Here is a 21000-nt window from a genome sequence, read left to right on the forward strand (position 1 = left end):
GAATACGACTTTCACTGGGCCAAGACCAAATTAAAGCATCTGGGTTTAAATTTTGGAAATACAATTGAAGACACAATAACGTTTATCTCCACTGATATTATAGATAACATCACTAGATTGATGAAACCACTGAATTTTACATGAGAAACATAGAAACATAGAAAGATGACGGCAGAAAAGGGCCACAGCCCATCAAGTCTGCCCACTCTACTGACCCACCTCATTAAGTCTGAGTGCTGATGACTTAGTTCCTTAGCTCGACCCTCGTAGGGATCACACGTGGATATCCCATCTATTCTTAAAGTCGAGCACGCTGGCGGCCTTGATCACCTGCCTCGGAAGTTTGTTCCAATGATCCACCACCCTTTCCGTGAAGAAGTACTTCCTGGTGTCACCACTAAATTTCCCTCCTCTGAGTTTAAGCGGGTGCCCCCTTGTGACCGAGGGTCCCATGGGAAAGAATATGTCGTTTTCCATCTCGACACGACCTGTGACGTATTTAAATGTCTCAATCATGTCACCCCTTTCCCTGCGCTCCTCCAGAGTATAGAGCTGCAATTTGCCCAGTCTTTCTTCGTATGAGAGACCCTTGAGTCCGGAGACCATTCTAGTAGCCATCCGCTGGACCGACTCGGCTCGAAGCACATCTTTACAGTAATGCGGCCTCCAGAATTGTACACAGTATTCCAGATGAGGTCTCACCAAGGATCTGTAAAGTGGCATGATGACTTCAGGTTTGCAGCTGACGAAGCTTCTCTTGATACATCCCATCATTTGCCTTGCCTTGGATGAGGCCTTCTCTACTTGTTTGGCAGCCTTCATGTCTGCACTGATGATAACTCCCAAGTCCCGTTCTTCTGAAGTCCTAGCTAGTGCCTCTCCATTCAAGGTGTATGTTCTGCATGGATTTCTACTGCCAAGATGCATGACCTTACACTTCTTAGCGTTGAAGCCCAGCTGCCATGTCGAGGACCAGTTTTCCAACGTGATCAGATCTTGTGTCATACTATCCTTGAGATTGCTTTCACTTACTATATTACACAGTTTGGCGTCGTCAGCGAACAGTGTTACTTTACCCTGAAGCCCCCGGGTCAAGTCCCCTATGAATATGTTGAAAAGGGATGGTCCCAGGTCTGATCCCTGCGGCACTCCGCTAGTCACCTCCGATGTCTCAGAGAGGGTGCCGTTGACCACCACTCTCTGAAGTCTTCCACTCAGCCAATCAGTGACCCATGCAGTTAGTTTCTCACCCAACCCCATCGATTTCATCTTGTTTAATAATCTGCGGTGCGGGACACTGTCAAAAGCTTTACTGAAATCCAAGTACACTATGTCTAGAGACTCTCCCGAGTCTAGCTTTCCTGTCACCCAGTTAAAAAAGCTGATAAGATTGGATTGGCATGACCTGCCCCTAGTGAATCCATGTTGACAGGGATCCCTCAGATTTCCCTCATCCAATATTGTGTCTAATTTACCTTTAAGCAGGGTTTCCATGAGTTTACACACTATTGATGTGAGACTCACTGGCCTGTAATTCGCAGCCTCTGCTTTGCAGCCCTTTTTGTGCAGAGGAACAACGTTGGCTGTTTTCCAGTCTAGGGGGACTCTCCCCGTACCTAGGGAGAGATTGAAGAGCATGGCTAACGGTTTCGCCAGAACATCGCATAGCTCTCTGAGCACTCTTGGGTGCAAATTATCCGGTCCCATAGCTTTGTTCACCTTAAGTCTTGACAGTTCTCTGTAAACATCAGTTGGTGTGAACTCAAAATTCTGAAATGGGTCTTCCATGCTTTGCTTTGCTTCCAGCCGTGGCCCGTGCCCTGATGCCTCGCAGGTGAAGACTGAACAGAAGTAATCATTCAGTAGTTTGGCCTTATCAGAATCTGTATCCACATAGTTTCCTTCTGGCGTTCTAAGGCGTACTATCCTGTTTGTGTTCTTTTTCCTGTCGCTAATGTACCTGAAGAAGGATTTGTCCCCTTTCTTAATGTTCTTCGCTAGAGTTTCTTCCATTCGAAGTTTGGCCTCTCTGACTGCTGTTTTGACCGCTGCAGACTTTGTCCTGTATTCAATGTTTGCTTCTTTTTTCCCCATGTGTTTGTATGAGAGAAATGCTTTTTTCTTTTCTTTGACGAGGTAAGAGACCTCTTTAGTGAACCATTGGAGTTTCTTTTTTCTTTGCTGTTTGGTTACCGATTTTATGTAGCGTTCAGTTGCCTCATGAAGGGTCAACTTCAAGGTTGACCACATAGCTTCCACATTATCAGTTACTTCTTGAACCTGCAGCGTCTGATGGACGAAATCTCCCATGCGTGCGAAGTCGGTGCCTCGGAAATTGAGTACCTTTGTTTTTGTTTGAGACCTGGGGAAGCCTTTCTTAAGGTTAAACCATACCATGTTATGGTCACTGGTGGCTAGCGTTTCTCCCACCGAGACCTCCAAGACGCTTTCCCCGTTCGTAAGTACTAGGTCCAGGATGGCCTGGGCCCTAGTGGGCTCTAGTACCATTTGTTTGAGCCGTACTCCCTTCATGGATGTTAATATCCTCCTGCTATCACAAGTTTTCGTTGAGAGTGTGTTCCAGTCTACATCAGGCATGTTGAAGTCTCCCATCAGAACGACGTCCCCCCGTAAGGTGATATTCTCAATGTCTTCGATTAATTCTGCATCCTTGTCCTCCGATTGTCTTGGGGGTCTGTATACCACACCAAGGTACAGGCATTTTTCTCTGCCTCTGGCCAGGTTCACCCAGATGGATTCCCCAGTATACTTGACATCCTTGATCCTGGTTGTCTTGATGCTCTCTTTGATGTAAAGTGCAATCCCTCCTCCTAACTTACCCTCTCTGTCTTTTCGAAGCAGGTTGTATCCTGGCATAGTTATATCCCACCCATGAGAGTCTGTGAACCATGTTTTGGATATTGCTACTACGTCTAGGTCTGCATTAACTATTTCTGTTTCTAGTTCTAGAAATTTATTCCCTAGGCTGTGTGCGTTAACATACATAGCTCTCCACTCTTTCTCTCTGCTAGGCTCTTGTAGTGAGCCATCCATTTGAATTAAAGTGTCACCTAGTGATTGTTTTGCAATAAGGGTACTTACCTCAGACTTAGAAGCGGAGATTTGGTTCGCCCCAACAGGATTGTTACTTACTGCTCCGGTGTAAAAGTGGGTACCCACCCCCGACTTACCTAGTTTAAAGCCCTTCGAAGTAGGCGGGCTAGCCTGTGTCCGAAGACATTCTTACCTCTGTTGGTCAGGTGGAGTCCGTCTGGTCCCTGTAGTCCCTGTAGTGCCTCTCCGTGATTCAGGAATCCGAAGTTCATTTCCTGGCACCATCGTTGTAGCCACTCATTCGTCTTCAGGATACGTTCATCCCCTGTCACTTCCTCTGCCCCTAACTGGAAGAATTGAAGAGAATACTACCTGTGCTCCTGTCTGCTTTAGCCTCTTTCCCAGAGCTCCGAAGTCTCTAGCTATGTCCTCCAGGGAGTTCTTGGCAGTGTCGTTCGTCCCGACGTGAATGAGCATCATGGGGAAGTGGTCTTGGGGCCTGAGAAGTCTATCCAGACAGGTGGTCACATCTCGTATTCTGGCTCCGGGTAGACAGCAGACCTCCCTTGACTGCATATCCGGTCTGCATACTGGTCCCTCGGTGCCCCTCAACATGGAGTCCCCAATGACTATCACTCTACGCTTCTTTTGGGGGTGTCGATCCATTGTCCTTGGAGATGCGTGTTGTTCCTGTTCCATGTCCACATTGGTAGTTTCTTCCTGCAAGACCTGGAATCTGTTCTTCAAGGTCAGATGTGGAGTCGATGTGGAGCTGCCCTGGTGAGAGAAAGAGTGAGAAGGTGAAGAGATTGTAAATGGCGGGGGGGGGGGGGGGGGTCTCCTACGTTTACCTGTGGAGGAGGTCACTAACTGCCAGGAGTCAGTGTCTCCATCCATCTCCTGAACAGCAACAGTTGGTTTCTTTGTCGACGGCCCTGGTGTCATCATGGGAGATCCGTCACGAGCCCGTTCTGTGATTTGGGATAGCTCCTGCACTATCCCATCGATATAGGCCTCATCCTCTCTAATGCCTCTCAGACATTTCACCTCCTCCCTGAGGCTCCTTAGTTCCTGCATGATGTCATCATCCTGCTGGCCGACCTCCTCTGTCTGTGTAGAGGCCATAATGTACTGCCGTGTGATGGGCTCGGTTTGCACGGAGACGTCCCTTCCCGGTGCTTTGTCCTCCTCTGTCTTCGCGTAGGCTGAGGCCATCTCCCGGATCACCTCAGTGCAAGGGATGCCGACCTTGCTTGTAGGTTTCACACTTCTTGTCCGCCCTGCCATAACAAAACAAAAAGGGAGAGAGAGAGTTAATGCGATAAAGTAAATGAGGGAGAGTAAATGTGAGAGTATGAGAGTATAAGAGAGTATGGGGGTATGAGTGTGAGAGAGAGAGTATGAGAGATAGTATGAGAGATAGTAAGAGAATGTGTGAGGTTAGGGCTTCTGAGAGGTAAGGTTGAAATAAAGTTGAAAGTTAGGTGTTAGAGAGAACAGTAGGGTATCTGGAATGACGAACTTGCCCTAATGTGTCCTCGTGTCCCGGATTTGGCTCTTCTTTAGGCTCTTCGCAAAGGCGCTCTCGCTAAGGCGAGCGCCTTTGCCGCTCGCCTTCGCCGCGCGCCGAACGGCTGCGCGCCATTGGCTCGCCTCCTTTAAAGGTGGGGGAGATTGGAATCAATCAAAATGGTTATTACACCTAAAATCCTTTACCCCTTAAGTATGTTTCCAATTCTTTTCCCGAAAACATTCTACAATAAAATTGATCAATTATTGACTAAATTCCTATGGAATAACAAAGTACCCTGAATAGCGCTACATAAATTGAAACAGTCGTGACAGAATGGGGTTGTGAACTTCCCGGAGTTTTTGGATTATCACTATGCTTTCCTTCTTAGACAGTGCTCACGGTGGTTTTTTCCCTCTGACCAAACTGAATGGCATGCATCTTGGATGGAAATAGATTGGGAATTATATCAGTGGACAAAATTGTCTTATCTACTGGGAGGATACGGAAGAAAGACTATGTGTTAGATTCCTATAAACTGGCTATCCAAACGGATGAAAATTTTGTGAATGTCAAATGGAACAGATCTATGTATTTACCTTTATGGGGCAACCCTGACATTAAAATACAGCAACATCCTCTGGCATTTGGACTCTACATCATATTTTTGATGGGAATAGTTGGATACCCTATGACAAACTGTGCTCTCTGTATAAGTTACCGCCTTCAGGTTTTTTCCAATGGCTACAACTCAAACCTGCACTTCATGACCTCATACACTCAAAAGATAGATCATGGCTAGTACCAGATCTTTTAACCCTTTGCAGCAGGATTGCCTTTCATAAAAAGGAGGCTTCCAAATTTTAAGATTTCACCAAGTCCACACTCCAGATCAACTGATGAATACTTGGCATGACGATTTGAATATAGTAATGGATTTGGATGATTGGGGAAGTATATGGGCTATACCATATAAAATGACTGCTTTATACCAATCTTATTATTTCATGCTGCACAGGGCGTATTGGACACCACAAAAGTTATCAAAATTACAACATACGATTAAAACAGGTCTTTGCTGGTCTTGCAAACTATCCATAGGAACTTTGAAACACATGATATTTGAGTGCCTTTTGCTGAAGGGCTTTTGGGCCCCGATTTGGCCTCATATTACCTCTTTGGTAGGTAGTAGCATCCCATTCACATGTACATGCTTGATCTCTATCATGCGCTCCACTCAGGAACCATCTATGCATGAGATACACCACGTAATACAGTTACTTTTACTCATTGCAATTCGAATGATTTTAGCCAATTGGAAAGTGGTGGAACGCTGTTTCTTTGCATGCCCGCTATGAAAGGGTCGCTGCTGAACGCAATAAGTCGCTCCGGAAGTTCACAACCATGTGGGCACCACTGTCCAGTGAAGTAGCATTCGAGTTACCTCATGACCGTCCTGGTGAGCCAGAATCATGAACCACGAACACAAGTCGTGTCTTATTGTATCATCTTTTTGAAGTCTATGACTGTATGAGCCACCTTATAACTTTCCGTGACACACTTTAATGTCATTATATCCTCTCATACCTGTGTGTTTAACGACTGATGAGCTTGTTAGTTGAGTTATGTTCTTATTTCTTTGTTCTGTTTTTCCTGATATGTCATGGACCGCCTGTGCTTACACTCTGTAAAGTCTTATTACGAATATGAGGTCTATGTTTGTATTTATATGACAAAATGCTAATAAAACTGATTGAACTTTAAAAAAAATGTATTCCACATATAATTGCCTCATACGTCAAAGGGATTATTGATTCCAGGATGAGGTTAATCTGTCCCCATATTAAATTCCAGAAGCTGAGTATCAAAGGACAATAGAACAACAGATGATCCAGTGTCCCAATGTCTAAATGACAGTGCCAGCATCTGTTAGATTTAGAACTGTCGAACTTATGTAACCTAATAGGGGTCCAAAAAGATCTATGCAACAGAAAAAAGCACATTTGTCTCATAGATGCCAAGTCCAAGTTTGTGGCCATCGAGATGCAGAAAAATACTGCTTTATCTCAATGCTCCAAATGCCCCTAAGACTAGTTTTTGGGTTTTTCTTCAAGAATTCAGAAATTAATTTATACCACTGGGCGGCCTGATGCCCCAGAAAATCTGTCTGGAAGCATTGAACCTGCAAACTATAATAATTTTTAAGATTCTGCCAATCAGGGAACCCACTATAGCGTTTTTTGCTATTTCAGCTTGTCTGCAGTGTTTTTGCTCACGTGTTTAAAGACAATAGACTGTTTTCAGTCCAATTCTTTATATAATAATAATAACAGTTTATATACCACAGGACCGTAAAGTTCTATGCGGTTTACAAAGATTAAAAGATGGTACCAATTGATTGAACTTAGAGGTGAAAGCAAGTGGTTACTAGGTCAAGAGAACCGTTATTGAAGAGAAAGAGTAGTACGGGTCAACTGTCTGGATACTTCAGGAACAGATGTGTTTTTAGGCGCTTCCTGAATTCCTCACAAGTGGTGGGCAAAAGCAATTGTTCTAGATCTTTACCCCATAATGCTGCCTGATGTGAGAGAAGGTGTTGATGGTGTTTTTTGAATTTACATCCTCTAACTGGGGGGGAAACGAAGTTCGAATGTGAGCTTCTTTTATGCCTGTTGGCTGAGAAGGAGAAAAGGTCAGTTATGTATTTAGGGGCTAGACCGTATAGTACTTTAAAGCAGAGGCAGGCGAACTTAAACTTTATGCATGCCTCCATCGGAAACCAGTGCAGCTGTCGGTAGTATGGTGTCACGTGATCAAACTTCTTCAGCCCCAAAATTAGTCTGACCGCTGCATTTTGCATTAATTGCAATCGTCGCATATTCTTTTGGGACTTATATGTGAGTTTGCAAACCATTGGACCCCTGAGGAAGGCGTGTTCTCCATAACACAGACCGTGTAGGGTCCGATTGGATTTTGATCACTGTAATTTTTGTCATTGTATTTTTTAAATTGAATTTTCATGTTGTTATATGTCAGTGTATAATAAATTATCTCCAGAACATCTGTATCCACAGTTTTTTGTTTTTGTTTTCATTGGTGGATTATTTTCACTGTGGATCATTGGGTCTCCCCATTTTTCTTTGTTGTGCAACAGGGAAATACCTCCAAACATTTGTTAGGCTCAAAATTAAAGCTCTCAGGCACAAACTTAAAGTTCAATATCAACGGAGAAAGGTACTAATCTCCTTCAAGGGCAAAACACTGTCTTATCTGGAGGCTCAGAGATGGTAGGCACTTCTGTGTTCCCTTTCCACAGCACATATCTCTCACTGCATTTCTATATCCATTGGAAAAGCCTCAGGTCCTACTAGACTCTCCTGCATGTCCATGGCTTCCCCTGAGCCTAGGTGGAAGAAGGGCCTTCCACACACTAGCTTGTTCCATCTGGCTAAGTGCAGGTTCCTTTCCAACTCTGGCTCTTATAGGGACAGGCTGCTGGAAAGGTAATAATTTCCTGGCAGGTTGAGGGATAGGTTTAAATTGTGTGCAGCTTTCCCACATGTCCTTTTCCTGCCATGCCTCATCTGTTGCCAACTCTCTGTCCCAGCAGTAGTCAGCTAGTTCTATAGTCTGTGCTTCTACTAAGTCAGCTCTCTTGCATAGGGGTATAGTGTATTTTCTCTCTATCTTTGGGACAAAACCCGAAACGGAATTGGGGTTGTCACAAGACTGAAATAGATGCAAGAGGGAGGAATGCTGGACATAGTGGTGAAAGGGATGGAGGGAGAGATGTGGCATGGTGCTGGAGTGGGATGATAGAAGGAGACATGTTGGACATGGGGCTGGTGGGCAGGGGCAAAAGATGAGAAAGGGATAAATGCTAGACCATGGTAGGAGGAACCAATGGACAGCAACAGAAGAATTTGCAGAAGACGGAAAAGCAGAAAAAAGAAACTGGGACCAACTTGATAGAAAAATAAGTCTCCAGACTAAAATATGTTAGCTTTGTGAAATGTATATAACAGATGTCTTTATATTGTGTTCAAAAGAAAAGGAAATGCATTTCTGGTTTTATTTCTCCAGTGCTGAAGTTCTTGCTGACCCTTGCTGTGGCTGGTGGGATCTCCAAGCACCGCAACAATGTTTTACAATATGATAGTCATCACCCCAGACACCTACGGGAAAACATCCCTGTAGGACATTTCCTACTTTATGTAGAATTTGTTCTTCCAACCAAGACTTCCAAGTAAAAGCAGAAGAAATGAAAGTGAGATTCTTAACTCGGGGGTATCCAAAGTCCATAGTACTGAAAGCATATAAAGGGGCACTATATGCTCAATGTGACACGTTGCTTACATCTGCAGCTAAGACTACGGATCCAGCTGTAGTATGTGTTTTACCATATTCGTACAATGCATTCAAGATCAAGGACATCATAAGATCTCATTGGAATGGGTTACAGTATGATGCAGTGTTTCAGGAGCTTTCTCCAAGGGGCGTAATATGTGCAATCATTTAATGAGAGCACAATATAAATCTAACGATGAAGGGTCTAGACTGCTTGTCACCTGTGACAAATGTAAAATTTGCAAGCAGTGTTCCTTTATAAGCTTTATGTCTGCCTCAGTAACATAGTAACATATAGTAATATAGTAGATGACAGCAGATAAAGACCCGAATGGTCCATCCAGTCTTTATCTGCCGTCATCTACTATGTTACTATATGTTACTGAGGCAGACAAAGCTCCACACTGCACCACTAATGGAGTAGTTTACATAATACAACGTCTCTGCCCAAAACTTTATATGAGACATACAACGAGAACTATCCGTTCATGAATCACCGAACATCTAAGCAGAATTAAGAAAGAAGTTCTATCAGTTCCTTTAGTCCAGCATTGGATGGATTTACAATATCTGATTGAATCCCTCTCTTTTTCAGTATTGGAAGTACCCCAAGTACCACGGGGTGGAAATCTTACACACTTCTTGTGGAATAAAGAGCAACGTTGGATTTTTACACTACACACTTTAGTTCCTGCTGGTTTAAACAGTGAGCTTGAATGGCAAGCCTTTTTGTAGGAATTCAGTATAGGACATTGCTTAAGATCGCCACTAGGAGGTGCTGTCTCACAGAATGAAAAGTACTTTTACAGTCCGATTTTTTTCTACAACTTCCTTGACTGGCCCTTTTCAGTATTTTGTCTCTGTAGTATTTTGGTTTTGGTTTTTCAGCTTTTCAGTTTTTAGCATCGAGATTTTAACAAGAGTGGGCTTTAAGTGGTAGAGATTGAACATCATCACATGTTTGACGTGTCTCTCACGGGTTGATGCATAGATTTTTAAAATCAGCTGGTAGTTGGCGTTCTCCTGTTAAGAAACCTGTGGGAGCGTCTTTTTGAACATTCAAGCTGCATTGAAGATTTCAAGTACCCATTGCCACCCAGCACATCCTGATGAGTGCGGCTGAATTCTAAGCTGTTTGGTTTCCTGAAGCAGGAGCACGAAGTGTTGAAACCAAGAAACCAAGTTTTAAGTTGAGCAACTTTAATTTTTTGATTTGTTCACACTGATTTCATATTAATTTGGCATGAACTGGCACTATTTATGCTTCAAAGTGTGGAAGATACAGCAATGGTTGGAAGGCGAGGTAAAAGTCCCTCCATATCTCTGAGCTGATCTCTACATATGTATAGCATTGTCAAATCATTACTATTGCATATCCAGGGAAGTGTTTTTTGATTACACATTTTTATAATTGAGGTATTTTTTATATCTTTTTCCCTGAATATTGTTGACAAAGATGGATGTTGGAAAAATTAAAATCAACGTTGCTACCCAGCAGTGGTGTGTTTGCACATCACCCAGTTAATATAACATTTACTAACAGCTCCGAGGGATTCCTACAATATTCACATTCGGGTCTCCTGAGACAGAAATCGAAACGGAGCCACATTGGGACCCCTGGAACTTTATTTATAAGATAAGTGAAAGTATTACAGTATTATAGCTCATTAACAAAAGTGATGGTTGCATTTTTTATAAGAAGAGAAGATAAAGGAGGAAAAAGAGATAGCTGACAGGTTAAACAAATTCTTCTCATTAGTCTTCACCAGAGAGGACACATCCAACATCCCAGAGCCCGAGGAGATTATAACCGGAGACCATGATGAAAGGCTGGTACAACTAGAGGTAAGCAAAGAGGATGTCCTCAGACAGATAGACAGACTGAAGAGCGACAAATCACCGGGCCCAGACGGTATCCACCCAAGGATACTAAAAGAACTGAGAAACGAAATAGCAGAAATACTTTGCCAAATTTGCAACCTCTCCGTAAAAACTGGGGAGATCCCAGAGGACTGGAAAATAGCAAATGTCACGCCCATCTTTAAGAAAGGATCAAGGGGTGACCCGGGAAACTACAGGCCTGTGAGCTTGACTTCAGTTCCGGGAAAAATGATGGAAGCAATGGTTAAAGACACAATCTGCGAACACATAGAAAACAATGGACAGCTGAAGGCGAGCCAGCATGGCTTCTGCAAAGGAAGGTCTTGCCTCACGAACTTACTGTATTTCTTTGAGGGAATAAACAGCCAGATGGATAAGGGGGAATCCATAGACATCATTTACCTTGACTTCCAAAAAGCCTTCAACAAGGTACCTCACGAACAGCTACTTAAAAAGCTGTGGAGCCACGGGGTGCAAGGGGATGTCTACCGATGGATCAAACACTGGTTGGCAGGCAGGAAATAGAGGGTTGGAGTAAAGGGCCAATACTCAGACTGGCAATGGGTCACGAGCGGAGTTCCACAGGGGTCAGTGCTGGGACTTCTCCTGTTCAACATATTTATTAACGACCTGGAGACGGGGACGAAATGTGAGGTTATCAAATTTGCTGATGACACCAAACTCTGCAGCAGGGTTAGAAGCATGGAAGACTGTGAAGACCTGCAAAGGGACCTAACGAGACTGGAAGAATGGGCAAAAAAGTGGCAAATGAGTTTTAATGTAGAGAAATGCAAGGTCATGCATATAGGGAAAAAGAACCCGATGTTCAGCTACAAAATGGGGGGAATAATGCTAGGGGTGAGCAACCTTGAAAGAGACCTGGGGGTGATGGTGGACACAACATTGAAACCTTCGGCGCAGTGTGCGACAGCCTCAAAGAAAGCAAACAGAATGCTGGGCATCATCAAAAAGGGTATCACAACCAGGACGAAGGAAGTCATCATGCCGCTGTATCGCGCAATGTTGCGCCCGCACCTGGAGTACTGTGTCCAGTACTGGTCGCCGTACCTCAAGAAGGACATGGCGGTACTTGAGGGGGTCCAGAGAAGAGTGACTAAACTGATAAGGGGTATGGAAAATTTTTCATACGCTGACAGGTTGAAAATGCTGGGGCTGTTCTCCCTGGAGAAGAGGAGACTTAGAGGGGACATGATAGAAACCTTCAAAATCCTAAAGGGCATTGAGAAGGTGAATAAGGACAGATTTTTCAAACTGTGGGGGCCCACAACCACTAGGGGACAGGTTTAGAACAAATGCTAGGAAGTTCCTTTTTACCCAGAGGGTGGTGGACACATGGAACGCGCTTCCAGAGGATGTGATAGGCCAGAGCACTTTACAGGGGTTCAAGGAAGGTTTGGATAGGTTCCTGGAGGATAAGGGGATTGAGGGGTACAGATAGAACTAGAGGTAGGTCATAGAAGGGGTCAGAAACCACTTCACAGGTCATAGACCTGATGGGCCGCCGCGGGAGCGGACCGCTGGGCGAGATGGACCTCTGGTCTGACCCAGTGGAGGCAACTTCTTATGTTCTTATTATTGAATGTTTCAGAAGGATTTTGACACTAATTTATTATATTGACCATGGCTTGGAGCGTGATCATTGTTTAAAGCAGTTGCAATGACTAGAAGGTGAACTCTTACAACAAGGGGGATGATTATCCTTCCCTACAGACTTTCATGTCTCTGAGCAATTAACATATAATTTTGATCACCCTCCATAGACTGGCCATTTTATTGGTCAGTTTATTTTTTGTTACATTTATATTTTTTTCTCACTTCCTTCTTTTTTTAATCATTATCCCTGAGTTCTCTGAAGGAAACAAAGATGGATGTATGGCAGAAAGTGAAGGAGATTAAAAAGAGCAAATGGATGAGTTGGCCCAGGATACACAGTTAAGAGCACAGACAGAAGGATGTGCAGCCAGAGACTGGGAAAGATGGGTTGAAAACCAAAATCACCAGGCAAAAAAAGGTAGGGGAAATGATTTTATTTTCAATTTAGTGATTGAATTGTGTCAGTTTTGAGAAATTACATCTGCTGTCTATATTTTGCACTGTTCCAGAAGAAATGCATTTGTTTCTATTTCTCTGGGGGTTGTACTGCATGCAGAGGCTTATATATATTAGTACTTTAGTTTCTGGTCCTGTATTTGCATAGGGGTCATCTGTGTTCTGCATGTGTGACCAAGGCCAGGTGTTCTGGTAGGAATGAATGTTGAGAAACATACAGTGTGCTTTTGCATAGTTTAATTTTGTGGTTACTCATTATGTATTGTTAATAAGATTATATTGTGTGTGTGTATATATGAAAAATGAATGGAAATAATGGTATTACAATTAGTACTATTATGGGGGGCGGAGTCTGAGGCGGAGCTTGCAGGGCCCCCAAACAAAAAAGCATTCCGCTGCCTATGCCCTTTATCATTTGGGTTGCTCTTCTTTGAACCTTTTCTAGTGTCACTATATCTTTCTTGAGATAAGGAGACCAGAATTGAACGCAATACTCCAGGTAAGATCCCACCTGGAACGATACAGAGGTATTATATCTTTAGTCTTGTTAACCATACATTTTAAAATAATTCCTAGCATTTTGTTTGCTTTTTTGGCTGCCGCCGTATATTGGGCAGAAGGTTTCATCATATTGTCTACAATGATACACTAGGCCAGAATTCCTCCCCTCAAGGGTCACCTGTGGAGTAAAATCTCTTAAGAAAGTCCTTTCAAGATGTTTCAGTCTAGGCCATCCATCTTGAGAGGACGGCTTTATTTACCTGCTTGACTAAACAGTGTCTACTATAACTTTTCATCTACAGCTGCTTCCCCAATGAAGCAATAAACATAAGTATTTGGGAAGCCCAGTCTGGTGTGTGACATTTTTGCCACCTGGAGAGGGAGGGTGATTTCAAACTCTGGGATCTCCTAAGCAGGATACATGACCCCACTGCCCCTTCCACTGACTCAGGGGGTGGCTACATATTTGAGACAAGAACCTCACCCTTTCTCTATTACCCTAGAAACCAGGGTTAAAGGGGGAAACGGGTTCACCAGTCTGCACAAATTCATGTTTTATTCAGGTTGACCAGCTTTTGTCTCTGTAATCCACACAGAACTTGTGCAATATTGTAATTGTACTTGTGATAACTCATGTCTCAAGAGATGAAGGAAGTAGAACCAGGAATGTGAATGCTTATACTTTATTGAGGAAGCGAAACAAGGGACAGCAGAATCATGAGACATCTCTACAGAATAATAGGCTTCAAGTGCTAGATGATATGGAAGAAGATCCCTTGTATGGAAGAGAAGAGTACAGAGAGGATTCTACGGTGGCCATTTGGCACATTCCTTTGGCTGATAGCGAGGCCAGGACCTTCTAGAAGAGAGAAAAAGACAAGTAAATACTGAGCAGAGGCAATCTGAGAGAAAAACACAAAATCTTTCTGAAGGGATTATCGTGATCAGTATTGAAATGGGAGTTGCTTCAAGAACACATTGATTAGGTGCTGTTTAGGTCTGAATGCAGAACTTTTATTTTGGATTACATTATTACTTCCTGCTTTTTCATGCTCTGGGTGTTCATACAGTAGATCTCTAATAAAGACCGGTTTCTTTCCTGCTCTGTACATTACATTACATTGGTGTCTTCTATTCTGCCAATACCTTTCAATTCTAGGCAGTTTACAACAAGGGTTGGCCTGGTAGTATGCGTGGAGGGTCGATCAGGTTTAGATAGATCATTTGATAAATTTCTTGAATAGAAAGGTTTTAAGTTCTTTCCTGAATGTTTTGTAGTTGGGCGTTATAGTCAGCAGATTGGAGAGGAGGCGGTCTAGTTTCGCTGCTCTGGTGGCTAATAGTCCATCGTATATTTTTTTGCTTTGTATACCTTTGATTGGGGGGTAGTAAAGGGTGCATGAATTCTCCTTGGTCTGGATGTATTTTTCCTTATTAGGCGGTTGCTCAGATAGCTTGGTCCGTTTCCATTTAGGGCTTTGAATAGGGTGCAGTAGAATTTGTATTGTATGCTTGCTTGTACTGGAAGCCAGTGTGAATCTCGGAAGGCGGTGGTAATGTGGTCATATTTTTTCATGGAGTAAATCAATTTAAGAGCTGTATTTTGGACTGTTTGTAATTGTTTTAGCTTATTGGTTGGGAATGACAGGTATAGGATGTTACAGTAGTCCAGGAGTCCTAGGATTAGCACTTGTACCAAGAGTTTGAATTGTTCATTGTTGAAGTATTTTCGGATTTGCCTTAGGTTGCACATGGTTGCAAATGCCTTCTGGATCGTTTTTGCTGATTTGAAGTTGCATGGTGCAGCCTTTGTCTATCTTTATTCTCAGCAGTTTTAAGCTGGGTTGTATGGGGTATGTGATGGAGTCTATTTCTAGGTTTGTTATGGTTGTGGTTTTGTTTTTTTCTAGAAGAAATTGATTTTGTCTTGATTCAGCTTTAATTTGTGGTCTCTCATCCATTTTGACACAGTTTCTAGTGCAGTGTGTAGTTTGTTCATTGTGTTGGGGTTGGTTTGGTCGAAAGGCAGAAGGATGGTGATGTCATCTGTATAGCTGTATGAAGTTAGGCCTATTTCATGTAAGCATGTGCCAAGTGTGGTTATGTAAAGGTGTTGGAGATAGTGGGGAGCCTTGGGGGACTTCGCAGGGGTTGTTCCAGGATTCCGACTCTTCCTTGTTTGCTTTAATTCTGTATATTCTTGAGTGGAGGAATCCTTCAAACCAATTGTAGACTTTGCCTGGGATTTTTATTGCCTCTAGTGTTTGTAGTAGGATGCTGTGATCTACTAGGTCAAATGCCGCTGTGAGATCGAGTTGTATGAGTAGCATTTTTTTGCCTTTACTTAGGTGTTGTTTGGCTGTGTCTAAGAGGGAGACTAATAGTGTTTCTGTGCTGTAGTTGCCTCTGAAGCCTTATTGTGAGTGGTGGAGTATGTTGTAGTTTTCAAATATTTGGTGAGAAGTTTTGCTACGAGGCCTTCCATTGGTTTGATGTAAAGCGGTATGGAGGCTATAGGTCTATAATTGGATGGCTGATCTGTTTTTCCCTTTGAGTCTTTCAGGATAGGGGTTATGATGATTTCGGATAGGTCTTGTGGAAACTGGCCCTCTGTTAGCATGTAACTGATCCACCGCATAAGGTAGGTGCGGAATTTAGTGCTGGCTGCTTTTAACAGTTATGGGGCAGTGGTTGAGGTCACAGGCTACATGATTGTAGAGTCTTTCTAGGTCGGGCCATTGTAAGTTTGGGAAGTCTGACCAATTTCTGTCTGCTGCGTAGACCTCTTTTTCTATGGGTGGTAGTGAGATTTTGTCGAGATGGCTTGGGTCCCAGTGAAAGTGTTTCTGGCTGTTGAGATTTTGTTTCTGAAGAATTCAGTCAGTTGGTTTGCTGTGGGGGGAGGTGCAGTATTGGTGTCTAGGTAGGGTTTGGTGTCTGTGAGTTCCTTTAGTAGTTTGAAAAGTTTTTTGGTGTCTTGTGCCTATTTGAATGGTGTAGTATGATTTTATTTTTTTCTTTCAGCTTTTGTTTGTATTGTTTGTTCAGCATTGTCCAGGTTGTTTTTGTGTGTTCTTGGTTGTCTTTTCACCATTCTCTTTCAAGACATCTGCCTTTAAATGTCAAAGGTCTTAATAATATAATCAAGAAACGTAAAATATTATCTTACATTGATGATCTTAAATCTGATATCATTCTCCTACAAGAGACTCAGACTCAGCCAAGTTCATTAAACAAGGTTTTTGCCCTCCTGTATTTTCTCCTGCATTGAATGGAAAGAATGGTGTTCTTACTCTAATAAGACAGCACCTGTCCATTTCAATTATTGCCAGCTCTCATGATACATATGGAAGATGGGTAAGTACCAAGCTATCTATTTCCAATCGCAACCTCCGTATTATTAATCTCTATGCACCAAATTTGGACTCCCCAGATTTCTTTCACAATTTAGCTAATCATATTTTACAGGATCCTGACACTCCGGTCATTGTAGGAGGAGACTTCAACCTTATTCTTGATCCATTGAAAGATAGAAAATCACATGCCATATATAAAAAACCTAAATCATGGTCTGCACTACATGATATTTTGTCCCAGCTACCCTTGGAGGCTTCACCATAAAGACTCTGACCAGTATACCTTTTTTTCTGCTCCTCCAGGATTGATTATTTTCTTACCAGCTCCTCTATCTTGCAATACATCACCACTTCTCACATCAAGGTTTCAAGGTTTCAAGGTTTATTAATTATTTGATGAATCGCTATATCTTTATGCAAAGCGATGTACATAGTAAAAAATACAATTAAGTTAAAACACATACAGTATATATAGACAATAGAAATCAACATGACCAACAACAATTGGGAGGGAAGAGGGGTAAAAGTTACATCTGTTATATTGGAAAATACATTTAAAGGAAAGAACATTAGGGAATAAAGGAATTTTATAAGCACGAGTAATAAAAAATAAAATAAATTTTAGATATTAAAAGCCTGTTTAAAAAGAAATGTTTTTAAGGATTTCTTAAAGGATAAAATGTCTTTTTCAATTTTTATGTATTGGGGCAATGAGTTCCACCATTGGGGGCCAACTACAGAAAACATATCTAATCGTCGAGTGCCTATTATTTTTAAGGAAGGAACAACTAGTAAGTTTTGGGAAGAAGATCTAAGTGTATGTATGGAACTATAAGGAATTAACATTTTAGAAATGCATTGGGGTTGATTGAATATCAGATTTTTAAATATAAGTAACAAGACCTTAAATTCTATGCGCTGGCAAATAGGGAGCCAATGTGATTCGATGAAGAGAGGAGTTACATGATCAAATTTTTTGGCGTCATGGATTAATTTAATAGCAGTATTTTGGACAATTTGAAGTTGTCGTTTTTCTTTTTGAGTAATATTAAGTAACAAAGAATTACAGTAGTCTAATTTTGCTATTACTAGAGAATGAATTAGAATGTTGCGTGATTTTGACTCAAGGAATTTGGATATAGATCTAATCAAACGTAATTTATAGAAACAGACTTTAACTATGTTGTTAATATGATCTTTAAATTCCAATTTTTCGTCAATTATAACACCTAAGATTTTCAATTTAGGAACAATTTCAATTGGCTTATTATTGAGTAGAAAAGGTGAATGTAATGTGATGTCTCTTTTCCAGTTAAAGATCATAGCTTTTGTTTTATTTATATTTAATGCTAATTTATTGTTATTAAGCCAATTTTGAACAAGATCGAGTTTTGAATTTAAAGATTTAATGTCTTCTTGATTTTCGGGATTAATAGGGTGTATTAATTGAATGTCGTCTGCGTATGAAAAAGCAGTAAAACCAACATCCATTCCATCACAGTCTCTGACCATGCTGCTGTTTCTATCACATGCTCTCACTTTTCTCTTGCACCTCGCAGCAAACAATGGAGGTTCAATTCCTCACTTCTGGCTGAAGCCCAGTTTTCAGATTCCATAACGGCTGCTATTAAAGAATTTTTTCAATTCAATATTCCTTCACATACCAACTGGACTACCACCTGGGACGCTTTTAAAGCTTACATACGGGGCGCCATTATTCGGTTCACTACACGCCTTCACTCTTCTCTGAAACAAACACAACTGGATCTTGAAACTCGTATTTGTGAAGCTGAATCGCGCCACATCTCAGATATTTCAGATATTACAGCCTTGACGAATCTGCGCAATCTTAGACTCCAATACAATTCTTTGCTGAGCTCATCTGCTGCTAAATCGGTATTTGCCCAATCCTCTACTTACTATGCGGACAATAATAAGCCAGGCCATTTACTTGCAAATTATCTTTAAAAAGCCCAGGATAAAACTACTATATCTTCTATTAAAAACTCAACTGGTCAATACCTCACGGACCCTTCTGACATTTCTTCCACCTTTTATGATTTTTATCAGCACTTGTATTCCTCTGAAACCTCCTCTACTAATGCCCATCTCAATTCATTCCTATCTTTCCCTCACCCTTCTTTATAATCATCGGAGTCTACCTCACTTATCTCTGACTTTACAGCCCAAGAACTTACAGATGCCATCAATTCTATGACTCCTAACAAATCTCCGGGCCCGGACGGCCTTACTGTTGAATTCTACAAAGCCTTTCTCCCCTCCCTGCTATCTTTAGAACATTCGACTGTGGACCCCTACTACCTCCAGCATGCTCCTGCCATTCCTCTTCCTCCACTAGCCAAACAAAACCCGATTTTGCTTAATACATGGCAGGCGCTTCATCGCATAGACTCTATTTCAGAGAAAAAATTGGGTGAATTGATACTAGCACCGATCTGGCACAACCCCAAACTTAACATTGATAATGCAGTTGTGGTTTGGAAAACCTGGCATCGTCAGGGCATTTGGAATTTATCTTATCTTATTATAGATGACAAATGGATTACCTTCTCCGATATTATGGCAAAATTTAATATTCCCACCTCTCAGTACTTTAGATGGGTACAATTACACCATTGTCTTGCTGCAAAATTTTCTTCTCCTTCTTCTCTTCATACTAACCCGGACTTGCAATCTAAGATTCTCGCCTTTTCAGCCTCTAGGGGTAAGTCTTCCAATTGGTATAAACTTATTCAATCTAAATGTTTTCCTACACTCCCGGATTCCAAAACCAAATGGAATCAAATGTTGAAGTCTCATTTCACTGATGGAGTCTGGACTACTTTGTGGACCAAAATTTTTAAATCCCTTCACTCTGCCTCTCATAGGCAAACAGCGATTTTCCTTTACCATCGAGCCTTTTGGACTCCCATTAAAACTGCTAAAGTCATGAGATCCTCGAATAATCTTTGTTGGACCTGCAAGTCCTCTGAAGGATCCTTACACCATATGCTATATGAATGCCCTCATTTGCAGATTTTCTGGACATCTATCTGGAAGATGATTACCCAAATTTTTGCGCTTAATGACCCCTTATCTTTTGATATTATTATTCAGGGCTCCCTAGCTCTTTCCACACCTCTCTCTATGTATCATGACCGTCTTCTAACCCTTTTGTTATTTCTCGCTCTTCAAATAATATTACAAAACTGGAAAGACTTTACGAAACTTGACTTCAACCAGTGGTGGAATTCTGTTTGTCTCCATAATAAATACGAACGACATATGGCAAATCGTTGTAATTCATCGTTATCCTATACTAAAACTTGGTCGATAATAATGGAATTTTGTGGTATGGACCTTTGACTGTATATTTACCTGATCTCTTTTTGTCTTATTCATATTAATTTTTAATATGTTTACTATGAACACTCACTCTGTTGCTGTATTTTCAGATATGATAGCTCTCCGTTTGATTTAGCATGATTATTGTCACTACATTTTATTCCTGACATTGTACTCACTTGCCAATTATTATCCTATAATGTGTCTTCTCCCTTTTATATCCACGTTATTACTGATAACTGATGTATTAACATATACTTGCTGTTTCGTATCTTTGTTTATTACCTATAATCCGATCTCTACTCATGTGTAATGTGATCTACTTGATGGTGTCCTTTCTTTCGATTACTTCCGTAGTTTTTACGGAAGCTTCTCTCATATTTCTGTAACTCTTTTGTTTATAAAACCAATAAAATTATTGGAACTGAAAAAAAAAAAAAAAAAGACATCTGCATTGTCATTTGAGTTGTAGTAGTTCGTTGTCAAACCATTTGTCTGAGCGTCTGCAGATTCTGGTTTTTCTTTGTGATTGTGTCATGTCTTCAAGGATGGCTGTGCTTAGAGTGCACCAGTGGTTTAGGAAACCCTTGGGGTTGCCATCTTGGATCATGGTGTCTACTTTATTCCAGAATTTAAGTGGGTCGATCTTGTTGTGTGTTTTGTATGTTAAGCTTTGGTTATTTTGTTTGGTTTTGCCGTGTCCAATTGATTTTGAAGGTGTATCTTTAGTGGTCTGACCAGAGGGTGCGAGACCAAGTTCCATTTGTGGTGTGTATGTCTTGTGTGGTGGATGTTTGGGACATGAAGGCAGCTATGTCGATTTGGTGGCCCTTTTCGTGTGTGGTTTGTGGGTCCAGGATTCTGTAGGAAAGGGTTTTGAGGAATGCAAAGAGGTTTTCTGTTTGATTGGAAGATTCGTCTTCTAGGTGCAGGTTA

This window comes from Geotrypetes seraphini, chromosome 2, assembly GCF_902459505.1.
Source record: "Geotrypetes seraphini chromosome 2, aGeoSer1.1, whole genome shotgun sequence".
Lineage (NCBI taxonomy): Eukaryota > Metazoa > Chordata > Amphibia > Gymnophiona > Dermophiidae > Geotrypetes > Geotrypetes seraphini.